Raw genomic sequence first — 15,387 nt, forward strand, 5'->3', positions numbered from 1 at the left:
TGTATGTAAACCCTAGATTGAAATCAATGAAAGTTATGCAGAGCAATGGCAAGGTCATGTGTCGATCCCATCGAGACATTTAACAAATGTTTTGTCAGGCCGAGTGGACTCCAGTGCTTGATTAAGTGTGTTGAGGTGTCGGTTCAAATCCCACTATTGAGGTTGCCCTTGGTGAAGTTATTCTTCAATACCTGAATATTATTAGTCGCTCTAGGATTGCGCAGGGATTCTATTTTCATGTGGGGCCATGTAAGAGAGGAAATAACAAATGTTGTGTGAAGAGGTTGGTGTTATAATCCACACATGCAGTTCATCGCCTTCACCACTCAGATACCAAGTCCTGTGCTCTCGCTGTGGCAGTCAGCAATTTTACCAGTGTTTGTGAAAGTCAAAATCTTCCAGTGCCAAAATAAAGCACCGAATTTTAATTGTTACACGATGAGATTCTAACCCATGCATGTAGAGCACAATGGATAAGCAGTCCATCGCCTTAACCACTCGGCCACCCCATCCTGTATTTTAGAAGTGGAAAATTACCTTAAAAAACTAGTTGCTCTCTGTAAACCCTAGATTGAAATCAATGAAAGTTAGGCAGAGCAATGGCAAGGCCATGTGTCGATCCCATCGAGACATTTAACAAATGTTTTGTCAGGCCGAGTGGTCTCAAGTGCTTGATTAAGTGTGTTGAGGTGTCGGTTCAAATCCAACCATTGAGGTTGCCCTTGGTGAAGCTATTCTTCAATACCTGAATCGTATTAGTCGCACTAGGATTGTGCAGGGACTCTACATTCATGTGGGGCCATGTAAGAGAGGAAATAACAAATGTTTTGTGAAGAGGTTGGTGTTATAATGCACACATGCAGTTCATCGCCTTCACCACTCAGATACCAAGTCCTGTGCTCTCACTGTGGCAGTCAGCAATTTTACCAGTGTTTGTGAAAGTCAAAATCTTCCAGTGCCAAAATAAAGCACAGAATTTTAATTGTTACACGATGAGATTCTAACCCATGCATGTAGAGCACAATGGATAAGCAGTCCATCGCCTTAACCACTTATCCACCTCATCCTGTTATTTACATGTGGCAAATGACCTTAAAAACCTGTAGTTGCTATATGTAAACCCTAGATTGAAATCAATGAAAGTTAGGCAGAGCAATGGCAGGGCCATGTGTCGATCCCTACGAGACATTTAACAAATGTTTTGTCAGGCCGAGTGGTCTCAAGTGCTTGATTAAGTGTTTTGAGCTGTCGGTTCAAATCCAACCATTGAGGTTGCCCTTGGTGAAGCTATTCTTCAATACCTGAATTGTATCAGTCGCACTAGGATTGTGCAGGGACTCTATATTCATGTGGGGCCATGTAAGAGAGGAAATAACAAATGTTTTGTGAGATGGTTGGTGTTATAATCCACACATGCAGTTCATCGCCTTCACCACTCAGATACCAAGTCCTGTGCTCTCGCTGTGGCAGTCAGCAATTTTACCAGTGTTTGTGAAAGTCAAAATCTTCCAGTGCCAAAATAAAGCACCGAATTTTAATTGTTACACGATGAGATTCTAACCCATGCATGTAGAGCACAATGGATAAGCAGTCCATCGCCTTAACCATTTATCCACCTCATCCTGTTATTTACATGTGGCAAATGACCTTAAAAACCTGTAGTTGCTATATGTAAACCCTAGATTGAAATCAATGAAAGTTAGGCAGAGCAATGGCAGGGCCATGTGTCGATCCCAACGAGACATTTAACAAATGTTTTGTCAGGCCGAGTGGTCTCAAGTGCTTGATTAAGTGTTTTGAGCTGTCGGTTCAAATCCAACCATTGAGGTTGCCCTTGGTGAAGCTATTCTTCAATACCTGAATCGTACCAGTCGCACTAGGATTGTGCAGGGACTCTATATTCATGTGGGGCCATGTAAGAGAGGAAATAACAAATGTTTTGTGTGAGATGGTTGGTGTTATAATCCAAACATGCAGTTCTTCGCCTTCACCACTCAGATACCAAGTCCTGTGCTCTCGCTGTGGCAGTCAGCAATTTTACCAGTGTTTGTGAAAGTCAAAATCTTCCAGTGCCAAAATAAAGCACCAAATTTTAATTGTTACACGATGAGGATTGGATTCAAACCCATGCATGCAGAGCACAATGGATTAGCAGTCCATCGCCTTAACCACTCGGACACCTCATCCTGTGTTTTGGAATTTGCAAATGACCTTAAAAGATTGTAGTTGCTGTATGTAAACGCTAGATTGAAATCAATGAAAGTTATGCAGAGCAATGGCAAGGCCATGTGTCGATCCCATCGAGACATTTAACAAATGTTTTGTCAGGCCGAGTGGTCTCAAGTGCTTGATTAAGTGTGTTGAGGTGTCGGTTCAAATCCAACCATTGAGGTTGCCCTTGGTGAAGCTATTCTTCAATACCTGAATCGTATTAGTCACACTAGGATTGTGCAGGGACTCTACATTCATGTGGGGCCATGTAAGAGAGGAAATAACAAATGTTTTGTGAAGAGGTTGGTGTTATAATGCACACATGCAGTTCATCGCCTTCACCACTCAGATACCAAGTCCTGTGCTCTCGCTGTGGCAGTCAGCAATTTTACCAGTGTTTGTGAAAGTCAAAATCTTCTAGTGCCAAAATAAAGCACCTCATTTTAATTGTTACACGGTGAGGATGGGATTCGAACCCATGCATGCAGAGCACAATTGATTAGCAGTCCATCACCTTAACCACTCGGCCACCTCATCCTGTTTTTTGGATGTTGCAAATGACCTTAAAAGACTGTAGTTGCTGTATGTAAACGCTAGATTGAAATCAATGAAAGTTATGCAGAGCAATGGCAAGGACATGTGTCGATCCCATCGAGACATTTAACAAATGTTTTGTCAGGCCGAGTGGTCTCCAGGGCTTGATTAAGTGTGTTGAGGTGTCGGTTCAAATCCCACTATTGAGGTTGCCCTTGGTGAAGTCATTCTTCAATACCTGAATCTTATTAGTCGCTCTAGGATTGCGCAGGGATTATATTTTCATGTGGGGCCATGTAAGAGAGGAAATAACAAATGTTGTGTGAAGAGGTTGGTGTTATAATCCACACATGCAGTTCATCGCCTTCACCACTCAGATACCAAGTCCTGTGCTCTCGCTGTGGCAGTCAGCAATTTTACCAGTGTTTGTGAAAGTCAAAATCTTCCAGTGCGAAAATGAAGCACATCATTTTAATTGTTACACGATGAGGATGGGATTCGAACCCATGCATGCAGAGCACAATGGATTAGCAGTCCATCGCCTTAACCACTCGGCCACCTCATCCTGTTTTTTGGAAGTTGCAAATGACCTTAAAAGACTGTAGTTGCTGTATGTAAACGCTAGATTGAAATCAATGAAAGTTATGCAGAGCAATGGCAAGGACATGTGTCGATCCCATCGAGACATTTAACAAATGTTTTGTCAGGCCGAGTGGTCTCCAGGGCTTGATTAAGTGTGTTGAGGTGTCGGCTCAAATCCCACTATTGAGGTTGCCCTTGGTGAAGTCATTCTTCAATACCTGAATCTTATTAGTCGCTCTAGGATTGCGCAGGGATTATATTTTCATGTGGGGCCATGTAAGAGAGGAAATAACAAATGTTGTGTGAAGAGGTTGGTGTTATAATCCACACATGCAGTTCATCGCCTTCACCACTCAGATACCAAGTCCTGTGCTCTCGCTGTGGCAGTCAGCAATTTTACCAGTGTTTGTGAAAGTCAAAATCTTCCAGTGCGAAAATGAAGCACATCATTTTAATTGTTACACGATGAGGATGGTATTCGAACCCATGCATGCAGAGCACAATGGATTAGCAGTCCATCGCCTTAACCACTCGGCCACCTCATCCTGTTTTTTGGAAGTTGCAAATGACCTTAAAAGACTGTAGTTGCTGTATGTAAACGCTAGATTGAAATCAATGAAAGTTATGCAGAGCAATGGCAAGGACATGTGTCGATCCCATCGAGACATTTAACAAATGTTTTGTCAGGCCGAGTGGTCTCCAGGGCTTGATTAAGTGTGTTGAGGTGTCGGCTCAAATCCCACTATTGAGGTTGCCCTTGGTGAAGTCATTCTTCAATACCTGAATCTTATTAGTCGCTCTAGGATTGCGCAGGGATTATATTTTCATGTGGGGCCATGTAAGAGAGGAAATAACAAATGTTGTGTGAAGAGGTTGGTGTTATAATCCACACATGCAGTTCATTGCCTTCACCACTCAGATACCAAGTACTGTGCTCTCGCTGTGGCAGTCTGCAATTTTACCAGTGTTTGTGAAAGTCAAAATCTTCCAGTGCGAAAATAAAGCACATCATTTTAATTGTTACACGATGAGGATGGGATTCCAACCCATGCATGCAGAGCACAATGGATTAGCAGTCCATCGCCTTAACCACTCGGCCACCTCATCCTGTTTTTTGGAAGTTGCAAATGACCTTAAAAGACTGTAGTTGCTGTATGTAAACCCTATATTGAAATCATTGAAAGTTATGCAGAGCAATGGCAAGGACATGTGTCGATCCCATCGAGACATTTAACAAATGTTTTGTCAGGCCGAGTGGTCTCAAGTGCTTGATTAAGTGTTTTGAGCTATCGGTTCAAATCCCACCATTGAGGTTGCCCTTGGTGAAGCTATTCTTCAATACCTGAATCGTATTAGTCGCACTAGGATTGCGACGGGACTCTATATTCATGTGGGGCCATGTAAGAGAGGAAATAACAAATGTTGTGTGAAGAGGTCGGTGTTATAATCCACACATGCAGTTCATCGCCTTCACCACTCAGATACCAAGTCCTGTGCTCTCGCTGTGGCAGTCAGCAATTTTACCAGTGTTTGTGAAAGTCAAAATCTTCCATTGCCAAAATAAAGCACCGAATTTTAATTGTTACACGATGAGATTCTAACCCATGCATGTAGAGCACAATGGATAAGCAGTCCATCGCCTTAACCACTCATACACCTCATCCTGTTACTTACATGTGGCAAATTACCTTAAAAACCTGTAGTTGCTGTATGTAAACCCTAGATTGAAATCAATGAAAGTTAGGCAGAGCAATGGCAAGGACATGTGTCGATCCCATCGAGACATTTAACAAATGTTTTGTCAGGCCGAGTGGCCACTATTGAGGTTGCCCTTGGTGAAGTTATTCTTCAATACCTGAATCGTATTCGTCGCTCTAGGATTGCGCAGGGATTCTATTTTCGTGTGGGGCCATGTAAGAGAGGAAATAACCAATGTTGTGTGAAGAGGTTGGTGTTATAATCCACACATGCAGTTCATCGCCTTCACCACTCAGATACCAAGTCCTGTGCTCTCGCTGTGGCAGTCAGCAATTTTACCAGTGTTTGTGAAAGTCAAAATCTTCCAGTGCCAAAATAAAGCACATCATTTTAATTGTTACACGATGAGGATGGGATTCGAACCCATGCATGCAGAGCACAATGGATTAGCAGTCCATCGCCTTAATCACTCGGCCACCCCATCCTGTATTTTAGAAGTGGAAAATGACCTTAAAAAACTGTAGTTGCTCTCTGTAAAACCTAGATTGAAATCAATGAAAGTTAGGCAGAGCAATGGCAAGGCCATGTGTCGATCCCATCGAGACATTTAACAAATGTTTTGTCAGGCCGAGTGGTCTCAAGTGCTTGATTAAGTGTGTTGAGGTGTCGGTTCAAATCCAACCATTGAGGTTGCCCTTGGTGAAGCTATTCTTCAATACCTGAATCGTATTAGTCGCACTAGGATTGTGCAGGGACTCTACATTCATGTGGGGCCATGTAAGAGAGGAAATAACAAATGTTTTTTGAAGAGGTTGGTGTTATAATCCACACATGCAGTTCATCGCCTTCACCACTCAGATACCAAGTCCTGTGCTCTCGCTGTGGCAGTCAGCAATTTTACCAGTGTTTGTGAAAGTCAAAATCTTCCAGTGCCAAAATAAAGCACTGAATTTTAATTGTTACACGATGAGATTCTAACCCATGCATGTAGAGCACAATGGATAAGCAGTCCATCGCCTTAACCACTCGGCCACCCCATCCTGTATTTTAGAAGTGGAAAATGACCTTAAAAAACTGTAGTTGCTCTCTGTAAACCCTAGATTGAAATCAATGAAAGTTAGGCAGAGCAATGGCAAGGCCATGTGTCGATCCCATCGAGACATTTAACAAATGTTTTGTCAGGCCGAGTGGTCTCAAGTGCTTGATTAAGTGTGTTGAGGTGTCGGTTCAAATCCAACCATTGAGGTTGCCCTTGGTGAAGCTATTCTTCAATACCTGAATCGTATTAGTCGCACTAGGATTGTGCAGGGACTCTACATTCATGTGGGGCCATGTAAGAGAGGAAATAACAAATGTTTTGTGAAGAGGTTGGTGTTATAATGCACACATGCAGTTCATCGCCTTCACCACTCAGATACCAAGTCCTGTGCTCTCACTGTGGCAGTCAGCAATTTTACCAGTGTTTGTGAAAGTCAAAATCTTCCAGTGCCAAAATAAAGCAGATCATTTTAATTGTTACACGATGAGGATGGGATTCGAACCCATGCATGCAGAGCACAATGGATTAGCAGTCCATCGCCTTAACCACTCGGCCACCTCATCCTGCTTTTTGGAAGTTGCAAATGACCTTAAAAGACCGTAGTTGCTGTATGTAAACCCTAGATTGAAATCAATGAAAGTTATGCAGAGCAATGGCAAGGTCATGTGTAGATCCCATCGAGACATTTAACAAATGTTTTGTCAGGCCGAGTGGACTCCAGTGCTTGATTAAGTGTGTTGAGGTGTCGGTTCAAATCCAACCATTGAGGTTGCCCTTGGTGAAGCTATTCTTCAATACCTGAATCGTATTAGTCGCACTAGGATTGTGCAGGGACTCTACATTCATGTGGGGCCATGTAAGAGAGGAAATAACAAATGTTTTTTGAAGAGGTTGGTGTTATAATCCACACATGCAGTTCATCGCCTTTACCACTCAGATACCAAGTCCTGTGCTCTCGCTGTGGCAGTCAGCAATTTTACCAGTGTTTGTGAAAGTCAAAATCTTCCATTGCCAAAATAAAGCACAGCATTTTAATTGTTACACGATGAGAATCTAACCCATGCATGCAGAGCACAATGGATTAGCAGTCAAATCCCACCATTGAGGTTGCCCTTGGTGAAGCTATTCTTCAATACCTGAATCTTATTAGTCGCACTAGAATTGCGCAGGGATTCTATATTCATGTGGGGCCATGTAAGAGATGAAATAACAAATGTTTTGTGAAGAGGTTGGCATTATAATCCACACATGCAGTTCATCGCCTTCACCACTCAGATACCAAGTCCTGTGCTCTCGCTGTGGCAGTCAGCAATTTTACCAGTGTTTGTGAAAGTCAAAATCTTCCAGTGCCAAAATAAAGCAGATCATTTTAATTGTTACACGATGAGGATGGGATTCGAACCCATGCATGCAGAGCACAATGGATAAGCAGTCCATCGCCTTAACCACTCGGCCACCCCATCCTGTATTTTAGAAGTGGAAAATGACCTTAAAAAACTGTAGTTGCTCTCTGTAAACCCTAGATTGAAATCAATGAAAGTTAGGCAGAGCAATGGCAAGGCCATGTGTCGATCCCATCGAGACATTTAACAAATGTTTTGTCAGGCCGAGTGGTCTCAAGTGCTTGATTAAGTGTGTTGAGGTGTCGGTTCAAATCCAACCATTGAGGTTGCCCTTGGTGAAGCTATTCTTCAATACCTGAATCGTATTAGTCGCACTAGGATTGTGCAGGGACTCTACATTCATGTGGGGCCATGTAAGAGAGGAAATAACAAATGTTTTGTGAAGAGGTTGGTGTTATAATGCACACATGCAGTTCATCGCCTTCACCACTCAGATACCAAGTCCTGTGCTCTCACTGTGGCAGTCAGCAATTTTACCAGTGTTTGTGAAAGTCAAAATCTTCCAGTGCCAAAATAAAGCAGATCATTTTAATTGTTACACGATGAGGATGGGATTCGAACCCACGCATGCAGAGCACAATGGATTAGCAGTCCATCGCCTTAACCACTCGGCCACCTCATCCTGTGAATTGGAAGTTGCAAATGACCTTAAAAGACCGTAGTTGCTGTATGTAAACCCTAGATTGAAATCAATGAAAGTTATGCAGAGCAATGGCAAGATCATGTGTCGATCCCATCGAGACATTTAACAAATGTTTTGTCAGGCCGAGTGGACTCCAGTGCTTGATTAAGTGTGTTGAGGTGTCGGTTCAAATCCCACTATTGAGGTTGCCCTTGGTGAAGTTATTCTTCAATACCTGAATCTTATTAGTCGTTCTAGGATTGCGCAGGGATTCTATTTTCATGTGGGGCCATGTAAGAGAGGAAATAACAAATGTTGTGTGAAGAGGTTGGTGTTATAATCCACACATGCAGTTCATCGCCTTCACCACTCAGATACCAAGTCCTGTGCTCTCGCTGTGGCAGTCAGCAATTTTACCAGTGTTTGTGAAAGTCAAAATCTTCCAGTGCCAAAACAAATCATCGAATTTTAATTGTTACACGATGGGGATGGGATTCTAACCCATGCATGCAGAGCACAATAGATTAGCAGTCCATCGCCTTAACCACTCGGCCACCCCATCCTGTATTTTAGAAGTGGAAAATGACCTTAAAAAACTGTAGTTGCTCTCTGTAAAACCTAGATTGAAATCAATGAAAGTTAGGCAGAGCAATGGCAAGGCCATGTGTCGATCCCATCGAGACATTTAACAAATGTTTTGTCAGGCCGAGTGGTCTCAAGTGCTTGATTAAGTGTGTTGAGGTGTCGGTTCAAATCCAACCATTGAGGTTGCCCTTGGTGAAGCTATTCTTCAATACCTGAATCGTATTAGTCGCACTAGGATTGTGCAGGGACTCTACATTCATGTGGGGCCATGTAAGAGAGGAAATAACAAATGTTTTGTGAAGAGGTTGGTGTTATAATGCACACATGCAGTTCATCGCCTTCACCACTCAGATACCAAGTCCTGTGCTCTCACTGTGGCAGTCAGCAATTTTACCAGTGTTTGTGAAAGTCAAAATCTTCCAGTGCCAAAATAAAGCAGATCATTTTAATTGTTACACGATGAGGATGGGATTCAAACCCACGCATGCAGAGCACAATGGATTAGCAGTCCATCGCCTTAACCACTCGGCCACCTCATCCTGTTAATTGGAAGTTGCAAATGACCTTAAAAGACCGTAGTTGCTGTATGTAAACCCTAGATTGAAATCAATGAAAGTTATGCAGAGCAATGGCAAGGTCATGTGTCGATCCCATCGAGACATTTAACAAATGTTTTGTCAGGCCGAGTGGACTCCAGTGCTTGATTAAGTGTGTTGAGGTGTCGGTTCAAATCCCACTATTGAGGTTGCCCTTGGTGAAGTTATTCTTCAATACCTGAATCTTATTAGTCGCTCTAGGATTGCGCAGGGATTCTATTTTCATGTGGGGCCATGTAAGAGAGGAAATAACAAATGTTGTGTGAAGAGGTTGGTGTTATAATCCACACATGCAGTTCATCGCCTTCACCACTCAGATACCAAGTCCTGTGCTCTCGCTGTGGCAGTCAGCAATTTTACCAGTGTTTGTGAAAGTCAAAATCTTCCAGTGCCAAAATAAAGCACCGAATTTTAATTGTTACACGATGAGATTCTAACCCATGCATGTAGAGCACAATGGATAAGCAGTCCATCGCCTTAACCACTCGGCCACCCCATCCTGTACTTTAGAAGTGGAAAATGACCTTAAAAAACTGTAGTTGCTCTCTGTAAACCCTAGATTGAAATCAATGAAAGTTAGGCAGAGCAATGGCAAGGCCATGTGTCGATCCCATCGAGACATTTAACAAATGTTTTGTCAGGCCGAGTGGACTCCAGTGCTTGATTAAGTGTGTTGAGGTGTCGGTTCAAATCCAACCATTGAGGTTGCCCTTGGTGAAGCTATTCTTCAATACCTGAATCGTATTAGTCGCACTAGGATTGTGCAGGGACTCTACATTCATGTGGGGCCATGTAAGAGAGGAAATAACAAATGTTTTGTGAAGAGGTTGGTGTTATAATGCACACATGCAGTTCATCGCCTTCACCACTCAGATACCAAGTCCTGTGCTCTCACTGTGGCAGTCAGCAATTTTACCAGTGTTTGTGAAAGTCAAAATCTTCCAGTGCCAAAATAAAGCACAGAATTTTAATTGTTACACGATGAGATTCTAACCCATGCATGTAGAGCACAATGGATAAGCAGTCCATCGCCTTAACCACTTATCCACCTCATCCTGTTATTTACATGTGGCAAATGACCTTAAAAACCTGTAGTTGCTATATGTAAACCCTAGATTGAAATCAATGAAAGTTAGGCAGAGCAATGGCAGGGCCATGTGTCGATCCCTACGAGACATTTAACAAATGTTTTGTCAGGCCGAGTGGTCTCAAGTGCTTGATTAAGTGTTTTGAGCTGTCGGTTCAAATCCAACCATTGAGGTTGCCCTTGGTGAAGCTATTCTTCAATACCTGAATCGTATCAGTCGCACTAGGATTGTGCAGGGACTCTATATTCATGTGGGGCCATGTAAGAGAGGAAATAACAAATGTTTTGTGAGATGGTTGGTGTTATAATCCACACATGCAGTTCATCGCCTTCACCACTCAGATACCAAGTCCTGTGCTCTCGCTGTGGCAGTCAGCAATTTTACCAGTGTTTGTGAAAGTCAAAATCTTCCAGTGCCAAAATAAAGCACTGAATTTGAATTGTTACACGATGAGATTCTAACCCATGCATGTAGAGCACAATGGATAAGCAGTCCATCGCCTTAACCACTTATCCACCTCATCCTGTTATTTACATGTGGCAAATGACCTTAAAAACCTGTAGTTGCTATATGTAAACCCTAGATTGAAATCAATGAAAGTTAGGCAGAGCAATGGCAGGGCCATGTGTCGATCCCAACGAGACATTTAACAAATGTTTTGTCAGGCCGAGTGGTCTCAAGTGCTTGATTAAGTGTTTTGAGCTGTCGGTTCAAATCCAACCATTGAGGTTGCCCTTGGTGAAGCTATTCTTCAATACCTGAATCGTATCAGTCGCACTAGGATTGTGCAGGGACTCTATATTCATGTGGGGCCATGTAAGAGAGGAAATAACAAATGTTTTGTGTGAGATGGTTGGTGTTATAATCCACACATGCAGTTCATCGCCTTCACCACTCAGATACCAAGTCCCGTGCTCTCGCTGTGGCAGTCAGCAATTTTACCAGTGTTTGTGAAAGTCAAAATCTTCCAGTGCCAAAATAAAGCACCGAATTTTAATTGTTACACGATGAGGATTGGATTCGAACCCATGCATGCAGAGCACAATAGATTAGCAGTCCATCGCCTTAACCACTCAGCCACCTCATCCTGTGTTTTGGAATTTGCAAATGACCTTAAAAGACTGTAGTTGCTGTATGTAAACGCTAGATTGAAATCAATGAAAGTTATGCAGAGCAATGGCAAGGCCATGTGTCGATCCCATCGAGACATTTAACAAATGTTTTGTCAGGCCGAGTGGTCTCAAGTGCTTGATTAAGTGTGTTGAGGTGTCGGTTCAAATCCAACCATTGAGGTTGCCCTTGGTGAAGCTATTCTTCAATACCTGAATCGTATTAGTCACACTAGGATTGTGCAGGGACTCTACATTCATGTGGGGCCATGTAAGAGAGGAAATAACAAATGTTTTGTGAAGAGGTTGGTGTTATAATGCACACATGCAGTTCATCGCCTTCACCACTCAGATACCAAGTCCTGTGCTCTCACTGTGGCAGTCAGCAATTTTACCAGTGTTTGTGAAAGTCAAAATCTTCCAGTGCCAAAACAAATCACCGAATTTTAATTGTTACACGATGGGGATGGGATTCGAACCCATGCATGCAGAGCACAATGGATTAGCAGTCCATCGCCTTAACCACTCGGCCACCCCATCCTGTATTTTAGAAGTGGAAAATGACCTTAAAAAACTGTAGTTGCTCTCTGTAAACCCTAGATTGAAATCAATGAAAGTTAGGCAGAGCAATGGCAAGGCCATGTGTCGATCCCATCGAGACATTTAACAAATGTTTTGTCAGGCCGAGTGGTCTCAAGTGCTTGATTAAGTGTGTTGAGGTGTCGGTTCAAATCCAACCATTGAGGTTGCCCTTGGTGAAGCTATTCTTCAATACCTGAATCGTATTAGTCGCACTAGGATTGTGCAGGGACTCTACATTCATGTGGGGCCATGTAAGAGAGGAAATAACAAATGTTTTTTGAAGAGGTTGGTGTTATAATCCACACATGCAGTTCATCGCCTTCACCACTCAGATACCAAGTCCTGTGCTCTCGCTGTGGCAGTCAGCAATTTTACCAGTGTTTGTGAAAGTCAAAATCTTCTAGCGCCAAAATAAAGCACCTCATTTTAATTGTTACACGATGAGGATGGGATTCGAACCCATGCATGCAGAGCACAATGGATTAGCAGTCCATCACCTTAACCACTCGGCCACCTCATCCTGTTTTTTGGAAGTTGCAAATGACCTTAAAAGACTGTAGTTGCTGTATGTAAACGCTAGATTGAAATCAATGAAAGTTATGCAGAGCAATGGCAAGGACATGTGTCGATCCCATCGAGACATTTAACAAATGTTTTGTCAGGCCGAGTGGACTCCAGGGCTTGATTAAGTGTGTTGAGGTGTCGGTTCAAATCCCACTATTGAGGTTGCCCTTGGTGAAGTCATTCTTCAATACCTGAATCTTATTAGTCGCTCTAGGATTGCGCAGGGATTATATTTTCATGTGGGGCCATGTAAGAGAGGAAATAACAAATGTTGTGTGAAGAGGTTGGTGTTATAATCCACACATGCAGTTCATCGCCTTCACCACTCAGATACCAAGTCCTGTGCTCTCGCTGTGGCAGTCAGCAATTTTACCAGTGTTTGTGAAAGTCAAAATCTTCCAGTGCGAAAATAAAGCACATCATTTTAATTGTTACACGATGAGGATGGGATTCGAACCCATGCATGCAGAGCACAATGGATTAGCAGTCCATCGCCTTAACCACTCGGCCACCTCATCCTGTTTTTTGGAAGTTGCAAATGACCTTAAAAGACTGTAGTTGCTGTATGTAAACCCTATATTGAAATCATTGAAAGTTATGCAGAGCAATGGCAAGGACATGTGTCGATCCCATCGAGACATTTAACAAATGTTTTGTCAGGCCGAGTGGTCTCAAGTGCTTGATTAAGTGTTTTGAGCCATCGGTTCAAATCCCACCATTGAGGTTGCCCTTGGTGAAGCTATTCTTCAATACCTGAATCGTATTAGTCACACTAGGATTGTGCAGGGACTCTACATTCATGTGGGGCCATGTAAGAGAGGAAATAACAAATGTTTTGTGAAGAGGTTGGTGTTATAATGCACACATGCAGTTCATCGCCTTCACCACTCAGATACCAAGTCCTGTGCTCTCACTGTGGCAGTCAGCAATTTTACCAGTGTTTGTGAAAGTCAAAATCTTCCAGTGCCAAAACAAATCACCGAATTTTAATTGTTACACGATGGGGATGGGATTCGAACCCATGCATGCAGAGCACAATGGATTAGCAGTCCATCGCCTTAACCACTCGGCCACCCCATCCTGTATTTTAGAAGTGGAAAATGACCTTAAAAAACTGTAGTTGCTCTCTGTAAACCCTAGATTGAAATCAATGAAAGTTAGGCAGAGCAATGGCAAGGCCATGTGTCGATCCCATCGAGACATTTAACAAATGTTTTGTCAGGCCGAGTGGTCTCAAGTGCTTGATTAAGTGTGTTGAGGTGTCGGTTCAAATCCAACCATTGAGGTTGCCCTTGGTGAAGCTATTCTTCAATACCTGAATCGTATTAGTCGCACTAGGATTGTGCAGGGACTCTACATTCATGTGGGGCCATGTAAGAGAGGAAATAACAAATGTTTTTTGAAGAGGTTGGTGTTATAATCCACACATGCAGTTCATCGCCTTCACCACTCAGATACCAAGTCCTGTGCTCTCGCTGTGGCAGTCAGCAATTTTACCAGTGTTTGTGAAAGTCAAAATCTTCTAGCGCCAAAATAAAGCACCTCATTTTAATTGTTACACGATGAGGATGGGATTCGAACCCATGCATGCAGAGCACAATGGATTAGCAGTCCATCACCTTAACCACTCGGCCACCTCATCCTGTTTTTTGGAAGTTGCAAATGACCTTAAAAGACTGTAGTTGCTGTATGTAAACGCTAGATTGAAATCAATGAAAGTTATGCAGAGCAATGGCAAGGACATGTGTCGATCCCATCGAGACATTTAACAAATGTTTTGTCAGGCCGAGTGGACTCCAGGGCTTGATTAAGTGTGTTGAGGTGTCGGTTCAAATCCCACTATTGAGGTTGCCCTTGGTGAAGTCATTCTTCAATACCTGAATCTTATTAGTCGCTCTAGGATTGCGCAGGGATTATATTTTCATGTGGGGCCATGTAAGAGAGGAAATAACAAATGTTGTGTGAAGAGGTTGGTGTTATAATCCACACATGCAGTTCATCGCCTTCACCACTCAGATACCAAGTCCTGTGCTCTCGCTGTGGCAGTCAGCAATTTTACCAGTGTTTGTGAAAGTCAAAATCTTCCAGTGCGAAAATAAAGCACATCATTTTAATTGTTACACGATGAGGATGGGATTCGAACCCATGCATGCAGAGCACAATGGATTAGCAGTCCATCGCCTTAACCACTCGGCCACCTCATCCTGTTTTTTGGAAGTTGCAAATGACCTTAAAAGACTGTAGTTGCTGTATGTAAACCCTATATTGAAATCATTGAAAGTTATGCAGAGCAATGGCAAGGACATGTGTCGATCCCATCGAGACATTTAACAAATGTTTTGTCAGGCCGAGTGGTCTCAAGTGCTTGATTAAGTGTTTTGAGCCATCGGTTCAAATCCCACCATTGAGGTTGCCCTTGGTGAAGCTATTCTTCAATACCTGAATCGTATTAGTCGCACTAGGATTGCGACGGGACTCTATATTCATGTGGGGCCATGTAAGAGAGGAAATAACAAATGTTGTGTGAAGAGGTTGGTGTTATAATCCACACATGCAGTTCATCGCCTTCACCACTCAGATACCAAGTCCTGTGCTCTCGCTGTGGCAGTCAGCAATTTTACCAGTGTTTGTGAAAGTCAAAATCTTCCATTGCCAAAATAAAGCACCGAATTTTAATTGTTACACGATGAGATTCTAACCCATGCATGTAGAGCACAATGGATAAGCAGTCCATCGCCTTAACCACTCATCCACCTCATCCTGTTACTTACATG

At 42.8% G+C, this 15,387-nt stretch overlaps 16 non-coding genes across 16 annotated transcripts; all 16 read right to left on the reverse strand.

Annotated features, from left to right (window-relative positions):
• Positions 1-2,666: 2,666 nt before the first annotated feature.
• On the reverse strand, positions 2,667-2,749 carry trnas-gcu. Its single transcript has one exon. It is a non-coding gene; the product is annotated as a tRNA-Ser (tRNA).
• A 479-nt stretch (positions 2,750-3,228) lies between these two features.
• Positions 3,229-3,310, reverse strand: trnas-gcu. Its single transcript has one exon. It is a non-coding gene; the product is annotated as a tRNA-Ser (tRNA).
• Positions 3,311-3,790: 480 nt separating this feature from the next.
• trnas-gcu lies at positions 3,791-3,872 on the reverse strand. The gene has a single exon. It is a non-coding gene; the product is annotated as a tRNA-Ser (tRNA).
• Positions 3,873-4,352: 480 nt separating this feature from the next.
• trnas-gcu lies at positions 4,353-4,434 on the reverse strand. The gene has a single exon. It is a non-coding gene; the product is annotated as a tRNA-Ser (tRNA).
• A 993-nt stretch (positions 4,435-5,427) lies between these two features.
• Positions 5,428-5,509, reverse strand: trnas-gcu. The gene has a single exon. It is a non-coding gene; the product is annotated as a tRNA-Ser (tRNA).
• Positions 5,510-6,545: 1,036 nt separating this feature from the next.
• Positions 6,546-6,627, reverse strand: trnas-gcu. Its single transcript has one exon. It is a non-coding gene; the product is annotated as a tRNA-Ser (tRNA).
• Positions 6,628-7,445: 818 nt separating this feature from the next.
• On the reverse strand, positions 7,446-7,527 carry trnas-gcu. The gene has a single exon. It is a non-coding gene; the product is annotated as a tRNA-Ser (tRNA).
• Positions 7,528-8,007: 480 nt separating this feature from the next.
• trnas-gcu lies at positions 8,008-8,089 on the reverse strand. The gene has a single exon. It is a non-coding gene; the product is annotated as a tRNA-Ser (tRNA).
• A 480-nt stretch (positions 8,090-8,569) lies between these two features.
• Positions 8,570-8,651, reverse strand: trnas-gcu. The gene has a single exon. It is a non-coding gene; the product is annotated as a tRNA-Ser (tRNA).
• A 480-nt stretch (positions 8,652-9,131) lies between these two features.
• On the reverse strand, positions 9,132-9,213 carry trnas-gcu. The gene has a single exon. It is a non-coding gene; the product is annotated as a tRNA-Ser (tRNA).
• Positions 9,214-11,925: 2,712 nt separating this feature from the next.
• Positions 11,926-12,007, reverse strand: trnas-gcu. The gene has a single exon. It is a non-coding gene; the product is annotated as a tRNA-Ser (tRNA).
• A 480-nt stretch (positions 12,008-12,487) lies between these two features.
• On the reverse strand, positions 12,488-12,569 carry trnas-gcu. The gene has a single exon. It is a non-coding gene; the product is annotated as a tRNA-Ser (tRNA).
• A 480-nt stretch (positions 12,570-13,049) lies between these two features.
• Positions 13,050-13,131, reverse strand: trnas-gcu. The gene has a single exon. It is a non-coding gene; the product is annotated as a tRNA-Ser (tRNA).
• Positions 13,132-13,611: 480 nt separating this feature from the next.
• Positions 13,612-13,693, reverse strand: trnas-gcu. Its single transcript has one exon. It is a non-coding gene; the product is annotated as a tRNA-Ser (tRNA).
• A 480-nt stretch (positions 13,694-14,173) lies between these two features.
• trnas-gcu lies at positions 14,174-14,255 on the reverse strand. Its single transcript has one exon. It is a non-coding gene; the product is annotated as a tRNA-Ser (tRNA).
• A 480-nt stretch (positions 14,256-14,735) lies between these two features.
• Positions 14,736-14,817, reverse strand: trnas-gcu. Its single transcript has one exon. It is a non-coding gene; the product is annotated as a tRNA-Ser (tRNA).
• Between the last annotated feature and the right edge of the window lie 570 nt (positions 14,818-15,387).

This window comes from Oncorhynchus mykiss, unplaced genomic scaffold (genome assembly GCF_013265735.2).
Source record: "Oncorhynchus mykiss isolate Arlee unplaced genomic scaffold, USDA_OmykA_1.1 un_scaffold_367, whole genome shotgun sequence".
Lineage (NCBI taxonomy): Eukaryota > Metazoa > Chordata > Actinopteri > Salmoniformes > Salmonidae > Oncorhynchus > Oncorhynchus mykiss.